A 16,431-nucleotide genomic window follows, 5' to 3' on the forward strand; every position below is an offset into this window, starting at 1 on the left:
CACAGAGGGCTTTATTACTATGGAGGGGGCACAGAGGTCTTTATTACTATGGAGGGGTCACAGAGGACTATTACTATGGAGGAGGCACAGAGGTCTTTATTACTATGGAGGGGTCACAGAGGTCTTTATTACTATGGAGGAGGCACAGAGGGCTTTATTACTATGGAGGGGTCACAGAGGACTTTATTACTATGGAGGGGGCACAGAGGGCTTTATTACTATGGAGGAGGCACAGAGGGCTATATTACTATGGAGGAGGCACAGAGGGCTATATTACTATGGAGGAGGCACAGAGGGCTTTATTACTATGGAGGGGGCACAGGGGGCTTTATTACTATGGAGGGGCACAGAGGACTATTACTATGGAGGGGGCACAGAGGGCTTTATTACTATGGAGGAGGCACAGAGGTCTTTATTACTATGGAGGAGGCACAGAGGGCTATATTACTATGGAGGGGGCACAGAGGGCTTTATTACTATGGAGGAGGCACAGAGGGCTATATTACTATGGAGGAGGAAGAGGGGACTTTATTACTATGGAGGGGTCACAGAGGTCTTTATTACTATGGAGGCGGCACAGAGGGCTTTATTACTATGGAGGGGTCACAGAGGTCTTTATTACTAAGAAGGGGGCACAGAGGTCTTATTACTATGGAGGGGTCACAGAGGGCTTTATTACTATGGAGGGGGCACAGAGGGCTATATTACTATGGAGGAGGCAGAGAGGGCTTTATTACTATGGAGGAGGCAGAGAGGGCTTTATTACTATGGAGGGGTCACAGAGGTCTTTATTACTATGAAGGGGGCACAGAGGACTTTATTACTATGGAGGGGGCACAGAGGGCTTTATTACTATGGAGGGGTCACAGAGGGCTTTATTACTATGGATGGGGCACAGAGGTTTTTATTACTAAAAGGTTTTTATTACTATGGAGGGGGCACAGAGGTCTTTATTACCATGGAGGGGGCACAGAGGTCTTTATCAGTGTCCATTCACATGTCCGTGTGTGTTTTGCGGATCCACAAAACACGGACATCGGCGATGTGTGTTCCGCATTTTGCGGACCGCACATCGCCGGCACTTCATAAAAAAATGCCTATTCTTGTCCGCAATTACGGACAAGAATAGGACATGTTCTAATTTTTTGGGGATCTGAATTGCGGACCCGGAAGTGGAGGGGGCACACAGGACTTTATTACTATGGAGGGGGCACAGAGGTCTTTATTACTAAGGAGGGGGTACAGAGGGCTTAATTACTATGGAGGGGGCACAGAGGACTTTATTACTACGGAGGGGGCACAGGGGGTCTTTATTACTATGGAGGGGGCACAGAGGACTTTATTACTACGGAGGGGGCACAGGGGGTCTTTATTACTATGGAGGGGGCACAAAGGACTTTATTACTATGGAGGAGCACAGAGGATTTTAATATTAGGAAGGGGGGGGCACAGAGGGCATTACTACTATGGAGGGGGCACAGAGGGCATTACTAATGTGAAGGGGGCACAATTGGCATTTTTACTATGGATTGGGCACAGAGCCAAAGGACATTACTACAATGAAGGGGGCACAAAGGGCATTATTTTTGTGAAGGGGGCACAAGGGGGATTTCTATTATGGAGGAGGCACAGAGGGCATTACTACTATTAAGGGGGCACAATGGAGATTATTACTGTGAAGGGTGCACAATAGGTATTATTACTATGGAGGGGGCACAATGGGGATTATTACTATGAAGGGGGCTCAATGGGGATTATTACTGTGAAGGGGACACAAAGGGGGCATTACAACTGTGAAAGGGGTACAGAGAGGGCACAATGTGGGCATAACTACTGTGAGGGTCCACACATCTATACAAAACGACTGTGGATGTTGTACAACCAGGGGAATACTATTATGAGGGGGGTACAATTGTTTTTAAAGTATGGGGGGGGGGGGGGGTGCGCCAAAAAAAAGGACCCACCTTGGTGCCAAACACCCTACACGCCACTGCCACTGCCACTGCCACACACTCCTGTACAATACACACACCTGAGGGTAATATCAGAGCCTGCGCACTGCGGCCACTTCCCGCGCGTTCCCTCAGGTGCTGGCGTGAGGTAACGGGAGCGCGCTCAGCCGTACAACGCGTGCGCGCATGGGGGTGAGCCTGGCTGATGTCGGGAGCGCGCCGGAGATGCCACTGGTCTGAGCTGAAGCTGCAGAGGCGGCGGAGCGAGCGCTCGCAGGAGAGAGCAGCATCTACACCCAGCGGCAGCATCCTCCCGTCCAGCAGTACAGGTAAGATGTCTGTCTGTGGGGGGGCGCCGAGCTGTCACTGCACTTGCAGTTCTTCCCTCTCGGGACTGATGTGCTGCAAGGCAACAGATGCATTGCTGCAGTAATCGCTGTATTCCGCTGAGCTCCGACTTCCCGTTCTGTCAGACGAGCCGTGGATCGGGAAGTTTAATGACAGCTCTCCGGGTGACCCCGCCATCCTATTCATCCATGCCCATGGGAAGTTCAGTAATGGACGTGCCCTGATGTCGGTGCCCACTGTGCACATTAATCCTGGCTGATCGATCGCTGCTGCTCTCACATCTGATGAGAGATTTCCTAAGGGGGTATTGACTGGCATTAGGGACGGGCTGGTGGATGAGGGCAGCCATCCGGCCCTGCCTATAGATCACCCAGTGTGCACTTAGCCATGCCCAGGCCTGATGCCAGGGGGTCCCTGATGTATTAACTGACCAATAACGGTGCCAGCTGCCTTGCTGGTGAACGATTGGCACATACTGTGGGTCCATTGGAAGCTGCCCAAGGCATCACCTAGAGGAACTGCAGTTTGGCATTACATTTGCTGTAGTTGCTCATTGTAGATGTAGCAGAGCTGAGTTTGTCACTTGCCTAACACTGCATTATGTTAACGGATGGGGTTCGTTTTTATATTTGCAGCTTAGGCCACTTCCACACCAGCACATTACAGAATCATTGATGGAGGTGTGAATCCGGGGGGCCACGACTTGTAAGGCCACGTTCACACAGTCAGTATTTGTAATCCACAGAAAAAGTATAATGGACAGATTTGTGCCCCCCTGGTTCTGGCTTACAAATACTGATAAAGACCTGACCGTCTGGAAGCGGCCCAAGGCTTCATGCGCACGATCATATTTTCCATCACGGATAACACGCTGACCCATTTGTTTATAGGGGCCTTGCACACATCCGTATTTGTTGTATATGCGTGTGACAGTTCCTCAAATTCTAGAACCTGTTCTGGTCCATGTTGCAGACAAGAATAGACCTTTCTATTAGGGCTCATGCACACGACCGTATGTTTTTTGCGGTCTGCAGAACACGGATCCGCAAAACAGATGACGTCCTTGTTACATCTGGGTTTTGTTGCGGATCCATTGTAACAATGCCTATCCTTGTCCGCAAAACAGACAAGACTAGGACATGTTCTATTTTTTGCGGAACAGACTTGCGGACATTGAAATGAATGGTTCCGCTTACAGGCCGCTAAAAAAAACGGAAACGGGCAAAAAATGCGTTTGTATGGAAGTGCCCTTAATGGGAGTGAGAATAATACTCAGTGCACCCGTATTTAGCTCCTCCATTGTTTGCGGACCAACATACGGACATGACTGCACGCATGAAGGCCTGTTTCACACTGCCATTGGAGCATTGCGGCAGGCTCATAGAATTCTGGGAATCGGTTCACAGCGGTATGTGTCTGGCCGATTCATAGCATATTTGCCAGATTTCGGCCGGATGGCATTCTGGCAGATTGTTCCCGAGGGGAAAAGCCTGATGGATCTGTAAACACTAGTGTGAACGTGGCCTAAGGCTTTCTGTGCAGTAGTTCAGTACCCGGCTACATGGACTGCACTACTTATGGACCAGGACAGGACCACATTATTAGATTATAGGACCTCTGCTAGTTCTAGTTTAATGCGTATTAACAAAAAAAAAAACTTTGCCCTCTTTCTAGTTATGACCTGGAGCCCCAACTTGGGCTATGGATCTGTACAGTTTCACTCATGCTACTTTCACACTTGCGGCAGAGTTATCCGGCAAGCAGTTCCGTTGCCGAAACTGCCTGCCGGATCCAGCAAAACGTATGCCATCTGATGGCATTTGTAAGACGGATCAGGATCCTGATCCGTCTTACAAATGCATTGAAATGCCGGATCCATCTTTCCGGTGTCATCCGGAAAAACGGATCCGGCATTACGTTTTTTTTCACATTTTTTAGACCGGAAGGACGGATCTGGCATTCCGGTATTTTGAATGCCGGATTCGGCACTAATACATTCCTATGTCACATTCCCAAATATCATTAAAGCAAAACAATTCCTGAGATTTTCCTTCAGAAGTGACCGGTGAGATGTTACACGTGGCGGTGGGACGAGTGGCGTCTAATCACACCCCTTCTAATGGCCAGGGGGTACATTTCTACCACTGCGCGTGGCAGTTCTAGAAAACCTACGGTATGCCATCGTGTGGCGTGTAGCTTTCATCTCTGCGTGTTCTACATTAATTGGATTGACACCTACTGCCATCTCATCTTTTAGGGCTCATGCACTTGACCGTAGTCTTGGTACTCATCTGATCTGCATCCGCAGAAACGGCTACGGTGTGTGTGACTATAAATGACATTAGATAAGTGCAATGCTGCCATCTGTACACAGGACAAGCTACGATATTTCATGTACTACATATACAGTCATTTCTGACGTGTAGAGATGAGTTTGTCACATGCCCTGCCAGGTTTAATAACTGCTTCTTTCTATAGATTATTTTAGAGGGGTAGTCCCATTTCTGGCATCTCTCGCAAGTAGCGGAATTGGCCAGTGTTTTTTGCCGCCAAGCGGAAGATATTTCGCTGCAGAGGAAACGTAGTACATGGCGGCCATGCAGGTAAATGGCAACAGGGGCTGTTCTCATTGAGAAGGGAGGATTTGGAGAGTTTAATAACCAGTGCAGACGTAAGGGCATGTTCACACAGCAGATCTTTCACAGGGACTTACTGTGCATTTCTCCTCCCATTGTTATTTAGTGGGAATCCACTCTGCCAGTCATTAATTAGGGTTAATCTGTGGTTGGATCCATGGCATCTAGACGACAAATCTTCAGCAGTAATCTCCGGATCAGTCTCGGATTTACCCTGCAGATGCTATAGTCAATACACATTGGATTATATATTTTTTTGGGTGTGTTTTTTCTGCCGTGTGAACATATGTTAATGTGGATACAGGTTCATCTTCACACATGGCAGATTTTGTTGCAGAAAATGTCTGCGTCTGAAAACCAGTTCCATTTATTTGAATGGAATTGGAATCCATGTGCTTCCCTCCAAAGCATCTCCATTCAAATGAATGGAACTGATTTTCAGGCGCAGAAATTTTCTGCAACAAAATCTGCCATGTGTGAAGGCCCCCTTAGGCCTCATGCACACGACAGTATTTTTTCACGGTCCGCAAAACGGGGTTCCGTTGTTCCGTGATCCGTGTCAGTTTTTTCTTCCGTGTGTCTTCCTTGATTTTTGGAGGATCACCAGACCAGAAAAGTGAAAAAAAAATCTGTTAAGTTTGCCTTGAAAATGATAGGAAAAAAACGGACACGGATCACGGACGCGGATGACAATCTTGTGTGCCTCCGTGTTTTTTCACGAACCCATTGACTTTAAGGGTCCGTGAACCGTTGTCCGTCAAAAAAATAGGACAGGTCCTATTTTTTTGACGGACAGGAAACACGGATGCGGATGACAAACGGTGCATTTTCCGAGTTTTCAACAGACCCATTAAAAGTCAATGGGTCCGCAGAAAATCACGGAAAACGGAACAACGGACACGGATGCACACAAAGGTCGTGTGCATGAGGCCATACTCAGATGTATTTCCTATGCTAGATGAAACTGTACCCTTAAAGGGGTGTTCCAGTTAAGGAAAGTTATCCCCTATCCACAGGATAGGGGATAACTCTCAGATCGTTGGGGGTCCTACCGCTGGGAACCCTAGCGATCACTAGAACAGGGGCTGCATAGAAATGAATGGCGTGGTGTCACTTTTTTCTCGGTCCATTTCAGGGGGGGCTCCATGGGGTATGGTATCGGTGGGGATCCCAGCAATAAGACCTCAACCAATCTGATCCTGTGGATAGAGGATAACTTTCTATAACCTGAATACCTTTTTACACACATCAGCAGCAGCTCAGATCGCTCCCCTGTTGTGCGGGATTTCTGCACTGAATCAGTATAAGGGCTCGTTCACATGATTGTGTGAAGCCCGTGCTGTGGACTGCAAATTGCAGTCCGCAATGCACGGGCACCGTCCGTGGGGCAGCCGCATGGGGATCACAGACCCTCTCACTTGAATGGGTACGTGATCCGTCCGTTCCGCAAAAAGATAGAGCAAGTTCTATCTTTTTGCGGTGCGGAGGCACGGAACGGAACCCCAGAAAGAAGTCCGTAGTGCTTCCGTAGTTTTCCGTTCCGCGCTTCCGTTCCACATCTCCAGATTTGCAGACCCATTGAAGTGAACAGGTCCGCATCCGTGATGCAGAATGCACACGGAACGGTGCTCTTGTATTGCGGATCCGCAAATGCGGTCCGCAATATGGCAACGGGCAGCACACGTTCATGTGAATGAGCCCTAAGTAAAATGTCTCACACGGAATCCCAGGCTATTTAGCTCACAGAGGATTGCCTAGTCTCAGGAAGGATTTCCATTCTCTAGATGTAAAGAAGAATGGTCCCATTCAGTGCCAGCAAGCAAAGATATTTAAAATGGCAAGGAACAGCAGCATATGCCTTGTCGTACTTATGCTCAGATATAGAGGTCTACACCCTTGTATGAGACCTCCCTCCATTAATTAAAACGTTGCAAAGAGCGTCTAACGCACTAGTGGACTAAATGCATCCATTTCTTACGTGGCCACCCATAAATAACCACACCAGTCATTAGTAACCACATCAGAGCGTCCACAGCCGTGATAGCTGGGGTTAGAGAAGGCTGAAGGGCTTTATTCTAAGAATGGTTGTCCAGATGGAACAAGTGCTTGTTCATAAAGCTAAGGCCTCATGCACACGACCGTATTTTGTTTCCGTGTCCGATCCGTTTTTTTGCGGATAGGATGCGGACCCATTCATTTCAATGGGTCCGCCAAAAACTCGGAAAGCAAACCGTGTGCTGTCCGCAGCAGTATGTCCATTCCGTTGCTCCGCAAAAAAAATAGTGCATGTCCTATTTTTTTCTAGTTTGCGGACAAGGATAGGCATTATTACAATGGATCCGCAAAGAAAACGGATGCCATACGGAACGCCATCCTTTTTTTTTTTGCGGATCCGCAAAACACATACGGTTGTATGCATGTAGCCTAAAGGACATTCTCAGCTTTGGTTCTTCTACACTAAAGAACCCTAATTAGATAGGTTGTGTGATAGGAAATCATAGGCCGCTTTCAGTCAGTGTTTGGTCAGTGTTTGATCAGTGATTGTGAGCCAAAGCCAGGTTCAAAAACACAGAACAGGCACAGATATTTCCATTATACCTTATCTCTTGGCTCACAGTCACAGATGCTAATCAGTGATGGCCAGTTTGCAGTGTTCGCCCGCGAACACATGCGGGCTGCCATCTTGACTCACAAGTCCGGCGATGCACAGGTAAGCCCTTACCTGTGCCTGTGTCGGGAGCCGGTCTGAAACAAATGCGGTCACCGGGAGCAGGCAGTTCCGAGAACAGCCGCCGGGGGCCTTCATCGGGCTGCTCTCGGAACTGCCTGCTCCCGGTGACCGCATTTGATTTCAGACCTGCTCGCGGCACAGGCACAAGTAAGGGCTTACCTGTGCATCGCCGGACGGATGAGTCAAGATGGCAGCACGCATGTGTTCGCGGGCGAACACTGAAAACTGGCCATCACTGAAGATAATCACTGATCAAACACTGAGTGTGTGAAAGCAGTCTTAGGGCTCGTTCACACAAACGTATTTTGCGTTCCGTATGCAGGCTGTTTTATGCGTTTCGCATACGGTCTGTATACGGAACCATTCATTTCAATGGGTCGGCAAAAGATGTGGACAGCACTCTGTGTGCTGTCCGCATCCGTTGCTCCATTCCGTGGCCCAGCAAAAATTCCTGTCCTGTCCTATTCTTGTACGTTTTGTGGACAAGAATAGGCATTTCCATAATGGGCTCCTGTTCCGTTCCACAAACTGCGGAAGGCACACGGGCGGCATTTGTTTTTTGCGGATCCGCAATTTGTGGACCGCAAAAAATGGCACGGCAAGTGCTGAGTTCATACTTCAGTTATTTGGTAAGGGTACTTTCACACTAGCGTTTTTGTTTTCCGGTATTGAGTTCCGTCACAGGATGCATCAGTTCATTCCCTCTTACGTTTTTTGGACGGAGAAAATACCGCAGCATGCTGCAGTTTTGTCTCCAAAAATACTGATCACTTGCCGGCATTAATTTACATTGAAGTGTATTAGTGCATTAGTAAATGTTCCGGCAAAACAGATCTGGTCCGCATACGCAGACCTTTAAAAATGCAAAAAAAATTATACCGGATCCGGTTTTTCCAGATGACACCGGAGAGACAGATCCGGTATTTCAATGCCATCAGTTTGCGTCCGTATTGACGGTTCTGGCGATGGAACTGCCTGCCGGAATCCTCTGCCTCAAGTGTGAAAGTACCCTTTATTATTTCCATCAGTTAATGTGAGACAAACCCCGCGGTGAAGCCTACTCAGAGAGAAGGTCTATTGGAAAGATGTCCTCCTGTTGTGTGTTTTTGACCCACAGTAACTGATGGAAATAACGTATCAGATAACTGACGTGTGAACCTGACCTTAGTATCCATAGTAAGTGTCTGTAGGAATGATTTTGTGAGACCTGTTTTCTGGAGTGAGCAGGTTGTTTCTTGAGCGTGTTGAGGGCACTGTGAGGAGACATCTGTGGTCAGGTGCACACATACTAGGATATCCTGTTGCCAGCCAGACCTCATTTGACTGACAGCAAGGCCTCTAGCAGAGTACATTTCTTCTTGTGTCTTGTCTCCATGTAAAATAAGACATTTGATGCATCCGTTCGATGTATTCTATTGTCCAGTGTTACAGTAACATCTCATGTGTCAGGATCCCTACTCTAGGTGCTGGATGAGAGCCCCACGATGCACAAGTAGATGGAAGGCAAATGGCAACAGAGCCGTCCCTATACATTTTACATAAGTACTCCACCTGATACAAGTCTCCTGGGGCTGGTAGAAGCTGTATATACGTACCTCTCTGTCACCATGGAGGCAGATGTGGTGTAAGCGGAGACAGCCGAACACGCGTAAACACTGTTATTATGACCCCCTGCTCCAGAAACGGGTGTAAAAGAAGTCGCAAACCTTGACTTTTTGAAAGCCAATGCGCCAAAATGTAGGCTCAAGCGGTGTTTCTATGCCGCCCCACTGCCTTCTGAAGTGGCAGCTGGGGTAGGTTTCAGTCTAGGCACACGGACTGCCGGAGGATGGTGTCTGCACCTCGTCATAAATCCAGTGCAGGGAATGTCATAGACCAGTGGAAATTGACGGTGTATGATAAATGACCCCTAATGTAGTCAAGCTGTTTATATGTTATGTATCTATTCTAAAGTGCCATAGTAAAAGGATCCGTTAGGCTAGTTGCAGACTAGCGAAAGGCGATGTCTACCCCTCCGAAGGTTTGTAAGGCTCTGTCCGGCCCCATTCACTATAACAGGGACTGGTGGAGACCCTGCTGCGCGCAGCCTCGGCTAGTGTGTCACTACCTTTACCAGCACTGTGGAGGTTAAACTAGACTAGTATCCTTCAGAAATATCAAAAAGTACAGAGCTGGTGAGAAACGACATGTGAGGTAATTGGTTATCCATGTATTGTTACTGTAGTATTTTTATAACAGTTATCTTTTTGTGGTTTTTCAACACCCATAGAGATTCCTATAAGGGTCCATTTACACATCCGCAATTTTGTTCCGCATTTTGCGGAACGGAATTGCGGACCCATTCATTCCTATGGGGCAGCACGATGTGCTGCCTTGACACGGAATGGGGATCCGCACTCCCAGGTCCGCACTTCTGTTCCGCAAACTCCCAGGTCCGCACTTCTGTTCTGCAAAAAAAAGAACATGTCATTTTCTTGTCCGCAATTGCGGACAAGAACAGGCATATTCTATTAGTGGCGGCAATGTGCGGTCTGCAAAATGGGGAACGCACATTGCCGCTTTCCGTGTTTTGTGGATCCGCAAAACACGTTGCGGACGTGTGAATGGAGCCTAAGGAAAATGGCTGAATAAATATTATACCTAGTGCATGCTGTATTTTGACAAAAAGGCTTAAGCTGTAAAAACAGACAAACAACACACGCCATGCAAAAAACACTTTAAAATGAAATTTAGTAATTCAGTATAGACTTTAAAGGGGTTGTCTACTCCTTTGCTTTTGAAGGACTGTCCTGAAGACAGACCATAAATATCAGATCAGTGGCAGTCTGACCCTCCACATTCCTGCCGATCAGCTGTTTCCAAGTAGCTCCAGTGACAGAAGTCAGCGCCAGAACTACACAGCTCTGTCCAGGGGCTACAGGGTGTCGGACCCTGTTGATCAGATATTGGTGGCCTATCCTGACAGTAGGACATCGATAGTAACAGTCTGGACAACCCTTTAAGGTAACATCTGGCTGCATGAAAAAAATTAAGAACAAATGCAGATAAAAAGAAAAAAAAATGAAAAAAAGTTGGATCTTTGTTTTCGACTCAGACTACAGGTTATAGAGGTGGTCCCAAGAAGCAGTTCTGTATTTGCCTAGGGCGGCAGTGTTTAGGGCGGAAATTTTAAACTAAGTGCTGACTTTTTATGTACATACTAATATGAGCATGCTGTATAGTCTTAAATCTGCACAATGTGTATCCTATTAAAGGGGTTGTCCGGGTTCAGATTTTCACCCAGGCAGCCCCCCTGGCTTGAGCATCGGAGCAGTTCATACTCTCCTTTGTCCTGCGCTAAATCTCGCAGGGCAATTTTAAGGAGTTCCATTGGCGAACCGGGCTCTCCATGGGGATGCCAGGAAGCCCGGTGACGTCCCCGGCACTGATGGGCGGGCTTTATTCCTGTCCTAGCCATTAAAACTGCTAGGGAAGCGCTAAAGCACGCCCATCAGAGCCGGTGAAATCACCAAACACACTGCCGGGTGGAAGCTTCTGCCCTGCAGTGTGTTATTTTAAACAAAAGAGCCCGTGCCGTGCCCGATCTAGCGCAGGGCAAGGGAGCGCATCGGAGCATGAGATGGTCGCATCAGGGGGGCTGCCTGGGTGAAAATATGGGTATGTCCGGGTTCAGCTCTGAACCCGGACAACCCCTTTAAAGGGAACCTGTCACCGGGATTTTGTGCATAGAGCTGAGGACATGGGTTGCTAGATGGCTGCTAGAACATCCGCAATACCCAGTCCCCATAGCTCTGTATGCTTTTATCATGTAAAAAAACCCGATTTGATACATATGCAAATTACCCTGAGATGAGTCCTGTACGTGAGATAAGTCAGGGACAGGACTCATCTCAGGTTAATTTGCATATGTATCAAATCGTTTTTAAAGACTTGTTGCAGATTTTCAAGTGCAGATTTTCGGTGAGATCCGTAGGTGAAAAATTTTGCCATGCATGATTTAAAATGGGTATATTCAGTCTGAGAGCCTAGGACAGTACTACTACAACCCATCCAAGCAGGGGAGCTGATGACATCCATGTGTCCTAATAGGACATATGGAAAGGGTTGTCTTAGTGATACAACTATTTTATACCTTAGGTAGAATAATTGCAAATATAAATCCTAAAATTATCATAAATGGGTGACTACCCTCCACTAATACTTTGCGGTGGCATATGTTGCTTTTATTACAGCAGAAAATATTTTTTAATAGTGATTATAAACTTTCTAATGTCGGTTTCTTGTATACAATAGAGGTCTATGCTCTGACTGCCAGATCAAAACGTTGGGCTTCCTTTTCTGTAGCTTTTCTTTGGCTATTTTGGCTGTATTTTCTGTTATTGTCATTATAAAAGGTGAAATTTGTCTTTACCTACAACTTTATGACAGTATGACAATGGATAAGTTTTTTTTAAAGTACATTTTTTGAGTTATTCATTATCCTCTACTTGAACTAGGCACCTGTACGAGTTGTAGAAAAGCGGCCACCACCACCATCGTTTAGAATAAACCTTGTGTTTTCGGTGCATGACCTGCACTGACTTTGTTCCATGAAAATAGTTCTGGGCCCATGAGTTTGGTCAGTGATTTCCATCAGTGATTGTCAACCAAAACGAGAAGTGAAGCTTTTACAAAGATAAGATAGCGGAAAGAATTGTACCTGTTCCGTGATTTTGACCTATTCCTGGTTTTGGTTCACAATCACTGATCAAACACTGACTAAGCACTGACAGTGTGAAAGCAGCTTTCAGACTGTCAGTGCTTAGTCAGTGTTTGATCAGTGATTGTGAACCAAAAAAAAAATGATGAAGAAAAAAACCCTCTTATATGTCAATCCAAATGTATATTTTTGGAATGATGGATGTTTACAATCAAGGATACCAGTTCACAGGATACCCAAGCTGCATGTATTAGATCCAGAGGTGACCAGATGGTTGTAAAACTGGTTGTTTAACACCATGTTCAGGAAAAATACAAAAGCCCTCAAAGATAAACAATGTTGGGTTTACTTTCCTTGAGAAGGCAGGTCAGACAGAAGTCAATGCTAAAAGAGTGACAGTTTCATAGTTTACTCTCCATCTGTATGTGATCTATGATGTCTGATTGTAGATATGTTAGAAGGTTCTTCAAACACAGTGGAGCTTGGTGAAGAGTTGATCCTGGTAAGTCCCATGACAGCCCTGCTAGGACAAACGAATGGCGCATGCAAAGACTAGCCCTTGGTCCTGGCCCGGCCTAAATAGACTGCACTGCACATGTGTCAATGGTGTACCGTAAGTGGTACACTCGGAAGAGAAGTTGAGAAGCTGCTCGCATGCTCAGTACAGTTCATTGAGTAGTCCAAGACAGAGGGTTGTTCTGCTGTGTATGTGCTGTTAGCTTGAATGAATGGTGCTGGTGTGGGATTTCAGAGCCAGGCAAGTTGACGCAGGGGAAGACTGGCCCTGTCAATCAAACAAAAGATAGGCGGAACGGGTAGGCTCTCAACTGCATAAGCGTTAAGAAGAAGTATTCGACTTGGCAGCTAAAGATAATTGTATAATATGGGGAGCTAGCACCACCACTAGCTAGCACTGTGGGCAGTTTGTCAGTGAATTTAGTGCTGACTCCCTTTAAGGCCGAACGCACACGGCCGTGGAACATGGATGTGAGAGGTCCGTGGTACCCCGGCCTGGCATCCTGCTGACAGCAGGAGCGCACGGCGTCATAGCAACCAATGACGCCGTGCGCTCGTGCTGTCAGCAGGATGCCAGGCCGGGATACCACAGACCGCTCACATCCGTGTTCCACGGTCGTGTGCATTCGGCCTAAACCACATCTAAAGATATACCGGTATAATTTGTTTTATAAGAGCTGGACAACCCCTTTAAACTAGGCAACAGCCCAAGCTTATTTTGAAGCCGATGGCAAACACATCACTTTAATACATTTTTCATGAGGCAGTTTGGAGAAATCTGTAATGAATGAAGAGTTTCCCTTCTAAAAATTAACTTGACATTTTGGACATACTGTATCATTTTCAGAGAAATGCACACATAATAGCTTTTTGCTCAGCAAGCTAACCCCTTGTTCTCCACAATATATTCTTGTACTAAAACAGAAGCCCATTGTAGTCCACAAATAAGATAATTGCTTATATGTCTGTCTGGTGTGAGGACGATATGTAACATATGCAGAGGTTACTAGTATACAGCCATCCGGGCTGCAGTGTTGTAGAAACCTTTGCCACTGAAAGGAATGGAGTTTGTGCTAAATACATACAATTTTGCATTGTAGGCTGACTCGGATGGACCATACCACTGTGCTGTCCTTCTGTCTTTCTTTTATTTGTGTAGTTTGAAACCATTAGAAATCCCTTGGTAGATACCACGAGGAGAAAACACATAGCGCCTGATTTATCAAGGCCGGAGTATGCGCTGCCGGAGGAGGCATTTCATTTATGACAAAGCGCGGGTCTCGTCATAAATTAAATGCCTCCTACGGTAGTTAGTGTGCCAAACTGTAGTCCTCTCCAGATCATTGCTGGCATAGATTTCACTCATTTCCTCCATTTTCTGACGTAAATGATGAATGTGCCGGGACTGACCCCACTCACACTATGCACCCATTTCGACAAGGGCATTGTGACTAGGTTTGATCACAGTGGTATTTAAAAAGTCACAAAATCGGGTTCCAAGTTTTAACAGGTTGTCTGTTTTCCATGCGGGATGTCCATGGTAAACCATACCACAAAAAATTATTACTACTCTAATAATCAACAATTACAATATTGAAATACACTATATAGAAAAATATATGATAAAAACCTAATTTGCCACACTATGAATATAATAAGGGTAGCTTCGCATCTACACTAAAGTAATCCGGTAGTGTGTTCCAGAGGAATAGACTACCGAAGTTACTGTATTCGGCATAGCCAGACGCCGCCACACTAGCCATACTGCTGCATGTATTTTTCCGGGAGTTAAGGCCGGAAAGCCTCCGGATCCCATTAAAGTGAATAGGGATCTGGTAGTGCTCGGCAGTGTCTGGCTGTGCTGAATACGGTAACTTCATTAGCCGTAACAGACAACTGGGTTAGTCTAGCAAAGATGTGAACCTACCCTTACATATACATGCTTACCCACTCTCCCTACCTATCCATTATTCACTTATAGACCTATATTTGGAAATTTACAGAAGTAGACTGGCTATTCAGCCCAAATCCCCAAACGCTTTTTACACTCCCAAATGTAAAAGGTTCTGCAGACACAAGTTTGACACATAGATACAGTGTCAGAACCGAGCTCGGTACCTAAATACAGTACCAGAACTGATCTTTTTACATATATACAGTATGAGGACATCAAATCCCGATTACTACAAGAACCAAGCTTATTACTTAGCTAATATGTTACCTGAACCAAGCTCATTGCATAAATATGGTACTAGGAACAAGCTCAGTACATAAATGTAGTACCAGGAACAAGCTCAGTACATAAATGTAGTACCAGGAACAAGCTCAGTACATAAATGTAGTACCAGGAACAAGCTCAGTACATAAATGTAGTACCAGGAACAAGCTCATTGCATAAATATGGTACTAGGAACAAGCTCAGTACATAAATGTAGTACCAGGAACAAGCTCAGTACATAAATGTAGTACCAGGAACAAGCTCAGTACATAAATGTAGTACCAGGAACAAGCTCAGTACATAAATGTAGTACCAGGAACAAGCTCAGTACATAAATGTAGTACCAGGAACAAGCTCAGTACATAAATGTAGTACCAGGAACAAGCTCAGTACATAAATGTAGTACCAGGAACAAGCTCAGTACATAAATGTAGTACCAGGAACAAGATCAGTACATAAATGTAGTACCAGGAACAAGCTCAGTACATAAATGTAGTACCAGGAACAAACTCAGTACATAAATGTAGTACCAGGAACAAGCTCAGTACATAAATGTAGTACCAGGAACAAGCTCAGTACATAAATGTAGTACCAAAACCAAGCTTCATATACAGACGTGGACAAAATTGTTGGTACCCTTTGGTCAATGAAAGAAAAAGTCACAATGGTCACAGAAATAACTTTAATCTGACAAAAGTAATAATAAATTAAAATTCTATAAATGTTAACCAATGAAAGTCAGACATTGTTTTTCAACCATGCTTCAACAGAATTATGTAAAAAAATAAACTCATGAAACAGGCATGGACAAAAATGATGGTACCCCTAACTTAATATTTTGTTGCGCAACCTTTTGAGGCAATCACTGCAATCAAACGCTTCCTGTAACTGTCAATGAGACATCTGCACCTCTCAGCAGGTATTTTGGCCCACTCCTCATGAGCAAACTGCTCCAGTTGTGTCCGGTTTGAAGGGTGCCTTTTCCAGACTGCATGTTTCAGCTCCTTCCAAAGATGCTCAATAGGATTGAGGTCAGGGCTCATAGAAGGCCACTTTAGAATAGTCCAATTTTTTCCTCTTAGCCATTCTTGGGTGTTTTTAGCGGTGTGTTTTGGGTCATTGTCCTGTTGCAAGACCCATGACCTGCGACTGAGACCAAGCTTTCTGACACTGGCTAGTACATTTCTCTCTAGAATTCCTTGATAGTCTTGAGATTTCATTGTACCCTGCACAGATTCAAGACACCCTGTGCCAGACGCAGCAAAGCAGCCCCAGAACATAACAGAGCCTCCTCCATGTTTCACAGTAGGGACAGTGTTCTTTTCTTGATA

The 16,431-nt window shown here is 45.8% G+C and overlaps 1 protein-coding gene across 13 annotated transcripts in view; it reads left to right on the forward strand.

The window, feature by feature from the left end:
- The first annotated feature begins 2,161 nt into the window (after positions 1-2,161).
- The window catches only part of NRCAM (neuronal cell adhesion molecule), a 212,208-nt gene continuing 197,938 nt past the window's right edge, over positions 2,162-16,431 (forward strand). For all 13 annotated transcript variants that reach the window (XM_044280341.1, XM_044280345.1, XM_044280347.1 and 10 more), the window contains exon 1: positions 2,162-2,281. The gene's annotated coding sequence lies outside the window, so the exon portion shown is untranslated. The remainder of the gene's footprint in view (positions 2,282-16,431) is intronic.

The sequence above is a fragment of the Bufo gargarizans genome, chromosome 2 (genome assembly GCF_014858855.1).
Source record: "Bufo gargarizans isolate SCDJY-AF-19 chromosome 2, ASM1485885v1, whole genome shotgun sequence".
Classification (NCBI taxonomy): Eukaryota; Metazoa; Chordata; class Amphibia; order Anura; family Bufonidae; genus Bufo; species Bufo gargarizans.